Below are 5,000 nucleotides of genomic sequence, written 5' to 3'. Positions count from 1 at the left end.
CACGCCACGCATTCGAAAAAACAAGCGTGGTCTTGCATTGTAACCGTTATCTCAAGGAAAAACAGCCTATCGCCGGTCTGTCAAGGTACAGAAATGAAAAAATCATGAGATTAACAATGAAACTGAGACGCGGTTTTAACCAGGTAAGTTGCTGATTATTGGCTAGTTCGGATTTCATTTCGTGGGAACTGGTCAGCGGAAGCCTTGTCCGGGTAAAAAAAAAGATTCCAAAAATACTCACGCCACGCATTCGAAAAAACAAGTGTGGTCTTGCATTGTGACCGTTATCTCAAGGAAAAACAGCTTATCGCCCGTCTGTCAAGGTACAGAAATGAAAAAATCATGAGATTAACAATGAAACTGAGACGCGGTTTTAACCGGGTAAGTTGCTGATTATTGGCTAGTTCGGATTTCATTTCGTGGGAACTGGTCAGCGGAAGCCTTGTCCGGGTAAAAAAAAAGATTCCAAAAATACTCACGCCACGCATTCGAAAAAACAAGCGTGGTCTTGTATTGTAACCGTTATCTCCTGACCGGTAGCAAAGAGGAGCCCGCCTTCCCATACCGGGAGTCGAACCCAGGCCGCCTGGGTGAAAACCAGGAATCCTGACCGCCTTTCAGAAGGCCGGCCCCCCCAAAAAAGGTGGGCACGTGAAAAACAACCTCCTTCGAGCCGGAGTCGAACCAGCGACCTAAGGATTGCCAACGCTCCTCCTACAGTCCTCCGCTCTACCAGCTGAGCTATCGAAGGCGCAGGTCTGTGGGGTCACAACCTCGGCCTGTGGGGTCACAACCTCGGCCTATTAGGTTTCTGCAGCTCGACTGCTGGCCAAAAAACGGCTTTCGACGCAGGAAGACGTGTGGCCCTTTTTCGTAGAGGGAAGCACAGAGGAGCCCACCTTCCAATACCGGGAGTCGAACCCGGGCCACCTAGGTGAAAACCAGGAATCCTGGCGGTAGACCATATGGGAACTGGTCAGTGGAAGCCTTGTCCGGGTAAAAAAAAAGATTCCAAAAATACTCACGCCACGCATTCGAAAAAACAAGTGTGGTCTTGCATTGTGACCGTTATCTCAAGGAAAAACAGCTTATCGCCCGTCTGTCAAGGTACAGAAATGAAAAAATCATGAGATTAACAATGAAACTGAGACGCGGTTTTAACCGGGTAAGTTGCTGATTATTGGCTAGTTCGGATTTCATTTCGTGGGAACTGGTCAGCGGAAGCCTTGTCCGGGTAAAAAAAAAGATTCCAAAAATACTCACGCCACGCATTCGAAAAAACAAGCGTGGTCTTGCATTGTAACCGTTATCTCAAGGAAAAACAGCCTATCGCCGGTCTGTCAAGGTACAGAAATGAAAAAATCATGAGATTAACAATGAAACTGAGACGCGGTTTTAACCGGGTGAGTTGCTGATTATTGGCTAGTTCGGATTTCATTTCGTGGGAACTGGTCAGCGGAAGCCTTGTCCGGGTAAAAAAAAAATTCCAAAAATACTCACGCCACGCATTTGAAAAAACAAGCGTGGTCTTGCATTGTAACCGTTATCTCAAGGAAAAACAGCCTATCGCCGGTCTGTCAAGGTACAGAAATGAAAAAATCATGAGATTAACAGTGAAACTGAGACGCGGTTTTAACCGGGTGAGTTGCTGATTATTGGCTAGTTCAGATTTCATTTCGTGGGAACTGGTCAGCGGAAGCCTTGTCCGGGTAAAAAAAAAGATTCCAAAAATACTCACGCCACGCATTCGAAAAAACAAGCGTGGTCTTGCATTGTAACCGTTATCTCCTGACCGGTAGCAAAGAGGAGCCCGCCTTCCCATACCGGGAGTCGAACCCAGGTCGCCTGGGTGAAAACCAGGAATCCTGACCGGTAGCAAAGAGGAGCCCGCCTTCCCATACCGGGAGTCGAACCCGGGCTGCCTGGGTGAAAACCAGGAATCCTGACCGCTAGACCATATGGGAACTGGTCAGCGGAAGCCTTGTCCGGGTAAAAAAAAAATTCCAAAAATACTCACGCCACGCATTTGAAAAAACAAGCGTGGTCTTGCATTGTAACCGTTATCTCAAGGAAAAACAGCCTATCGCCGGTCTGTCAAGGTACAGAAATGAAAAAATCATGAGATTAACAATGAAACTGAGACGCGGTTTTAACCGGGTGAGTTGCTGATTATTGGCTAGTTCGGATTTCATTTCGTGTCCAACTTTTTCTCAAAGCTCGGGTGGCACGTAGGAATAGGGCAACAATTCGGCAAGCCTGTGACATCAAAACCAAACTGCATTACGCAAAAATCAGAGAGCAAGCCAGCCAGGAGTCGAACCTAGAATCTTCTGATCCGTAGTCAGACGCGTTATCCATTGCGCCACTGGCCCACCGCCTGGGGATCCTCGTGCTTGCAGCCCGACTCGTTGGTTTTCGACGTGACAGAAGCCTGTATTGCTGTCTGCTTGTTCTCATGTTATTAGCAGGCCAGCATTAGATCGGCTCTTCCCTGGTGGTCTAGTGGTTAGGATTCGGCGCTCTCACCGCCGCGGCCCGGGTTCGATTCCCGGTCAGGGAAAGCTCTTTTGCCCCCCCTCCCCCCCAATGGCGGACTGTGAAATGAAGCTCTGTTGGCCGCTTTCAGAAGGCCGGCCCCCCCAAAAAAGGTGGGCACGTGAAAAACAACCTCCTTCGAGCCGGAGTCGAACCAGCGACCTAAGGATTGCCAACGCTCCTCCTACAGTCCTCCGCTCTACCAGCTGAGCTATCGAAGGCGCAGGTCTGTGTGGTCACAACCTCGGCCTATTAGGTTTCTGCAGCTCGACTGCTGGCCAAAAAACGGCTTTCGACGCAGGAAGACGTGTGGCCCTTTTTCGTAGAGGGAAGCACAGAGGAGCCCACCTTCCAATACCGGGAGTCGAACCCGGGCCACCTAGGTGAAAACCAGGAATCCTGGCGGTAGACCATATGGGAACTGGTCAGTGGAAGCCTTGTCCGGGTAAAAAAAAAGATTCCAAAAATACTCACGCCACGCATTCGAAAAAACAAGTGTGGTCTTGCATTGTGACCGTTATCTCAAGGAAAAACAGCCTATCGCCCGTCTGTCAAGGTACAGAAATGAAAAAATCATGAGATTAACAATGAAATGTTTTAAGATAAGATGGCGCCGCGGATGGCAGCCTCTGTGCTTAGCTCTTCAGTTGTTTTAGTGTTTTTGTTCGTTTTTCCTGTTTTTTGTTTTGCAAACACGATCAGTTTTACAAGGGATGAACTGCTAAACATTAGGCAGAACACACCACAAAATCTATTACCTGTTTTTGATTATTCGGACGTTTTGCTCAACATCGTAGTTGGCGGAGCGGCGGCGCTTACCAAACGCTTCAGGACGCGCAAGCGTGAAGCTTCGTCAGCGTGGATTCAGGGTGTCGCTGCCAGGCATACATCTGGCGAATCTCCGCTCTCTACCCAACAAAACGGACGAACTCCTTCTGCTCTTTCGGACAAATAGGGATTTCTCACATTTTGCTGCTCTGTGTTTCACGGAAACCTGGCTGAACGCGGCTATACCGGACAGCGCGATTCATCTACCGGGATATCAGCTGTTCAGAGGAGACCGCGACGCAGAATCAACGGGGAAATCGCGTGGCGGCGGGACGTGCTTTTACATCAATGAGAGGTGGTGTACAGATATAACGGTGTTAAAGAAAATATGCTGTTTTGATGTTGAAGCGCTCTTCATTAACTGTAAGCCGTTCTATTCGCCGCGGGAGTTTTGCTCGTTCATTCTCGTGAGCGTGTACATTCCACCGCAAGCGCACGTGAGCCTGGCGCTGCAGAAACTCGCTGATCAGATCACAGAGACAGAACAACAACACCCGGACTCTGTTTTAATCATTCTTGGGGATTTTAATAGAGCAAATCTCTCCCGTGAACTGCCAAAATACAGACAGCACATCACATGTCCGACCAGAGACAGTAATATATTGGACCACTGTTACACCACAATTAAAGGAGCATATCACTCTGTCCCACGGGCAGCTTTGGGACTCTCCGATCACTGTCTGGTCCATCTTATACCAACCTACAGGCAAAAACTTAAAGCTGCTAAACCTGTAGCAAAGTCTGTAAAGAGATGGCACCGACGAAACAGAGCGGGTATTACAAGCCTGTTTCGAATGTACTGATTGGAGTGTTTTTGAAGCTGCTGCCACTGACCTGGATGAGCTCACAGAAACTGTAACTTCATATATTAGTTTCTGTGAAGATATGTGCATTCCTACCAGGACTCGTTTAACCTACAACAACGACAAACCATGGTTCACTGCAAAACTCAGACAGCTCCATCATGTCAAAGATGATGCTTATAGGAAAGGGGACAAAGTCTTGTATAAACAGGCCAAATACACACTGGAAAAGGAGATCAAAGTGGCAAAGAAGAATTATTCTGAAAAGATAAGGAATCAATTCTCTTCTAGTGACTCTTCATCAATGTGGAAAGGTCTAAAGCACATCACCAACTACAAGACACCATCCCCCAGCACTTTGCAGAATCAGCAACTGGCAGACGATCTGAACGAGTTCTATTGTAGGTTTGAAAAAACACCATTCACACCTCCAACATCACCGCTCTCCCCCACTCCTGCAACACCCATTCAAATCAGTGAAAGAGATGTTCGCCAGGTCTTCAAAAAGAACAAAAGAAGAAAGGCACCAGGCCCTGACGGTGTCACACCAGCCTGTCTGAAAACCTGTGCAGATCAGCTGGCACCCATTTTCTCACAGATCTTCAATAGGTCTTTGGAGTTGTGTGAAGTCCCCGCCTCTCTCAAACGTTCTGAAATCATCCCCATTCCAAAGAAACCCAAAATAACAGGACTTAACGACTACAGACCCGTGGCGCTAACATCTGTCGTCATGAAGTCGTTTGAAAAACTTGTTCTGGCTTACCTGAAGGACATTACCGGACCCTTACTGGACCCCTTGCAGTTTGCTTATCGAGCAAACAGGTCCGTAGATGA

The 5,000-nt window shown here is 47.9% G+C and overlaps 5 non-coding genes across 5 annotated transcripts; 1 reads left to right on the top strand and 4 right to left on the bottom strand.

Annotated features, from left to right (window-relative positions):
- Nucleotides 1–664: 664 nt before the first annotated feature.
- On the bottom strand, nucleotides 665–751 carry trnay-gua (transfer RNA tyrosine (anticodon GUA)). The gene is given in 2 exon segments: nucleotides 665–700; nucleotides 715–751. It is a non-coding gene; the product is annotated as a tRNA-Tyr (tRNA).
- Nucleotides 752–1,892: 1,141 nt separating this feature from the next.
- Nucleotides 1,893–1,964, bottom strand: trnae-uuc (transfer RNA glutamic acid (anticodon UUC)). The gene has a single exon. It is a non-coding gene; the product is annotated as a tRNA-Glu (tRNA).
- A 335-nt stretch (nucleotides 1,965–2,299) lies between these two features.
- Nucleotides 2,300–2,372, bottom strand: trnar-acg (transfer RNA arginine (anticodon ACG)). The gene has a single exon. It is a non-coding gene; the product is annotated as a tRNA-Arg (tRNA).
- Nucleotides 2,373–2,488: 116 nt separating this feature from the next.
- On the top strand, nucleotides 2,489–2,560 carry trnae-cuc (transfer RNA glutamic acid (anticodon CUC)). Its single transcript has one exon. It is a non-coding gene; the product is annotated as a tRNA-Glu (tRNA).
- Nucleotides 2,561–2,669: 109 nt separating this feature from the next.
- On the bottom strand, nucleotides 2,670–2,756 carry trnay-gua (transfer RNA tyrosine (anticodon GUA)). The gene is given in 2 exon segments: nucleotides 2,670–2,705; nucleotides 2,720–2,756. It is a non-coding gene; the product is annotated as a tRNA-Tyr (tRNA).
- Nucleotides 2,757–5,000: the final 2,244 nt, after the last annotated feature.

Source organism: Garra rufa, unplaced genomic scaffold, assembly GCF_049309525.1.
Source record: "Garra rufa unplaced genomic scaffold, GarRuf1.0 hap1_unplaced_001, whole genome shotgun sequence".
Lineage (NCBI taxonomy): Eukaryota > Metazoa > Chordata > Actinopteri > Cypriniformes > Cyprinidae > Garra > Garra rufa.
This window is presented reverse-complemented; position numbering and strand designations above follow the sequence as displayed.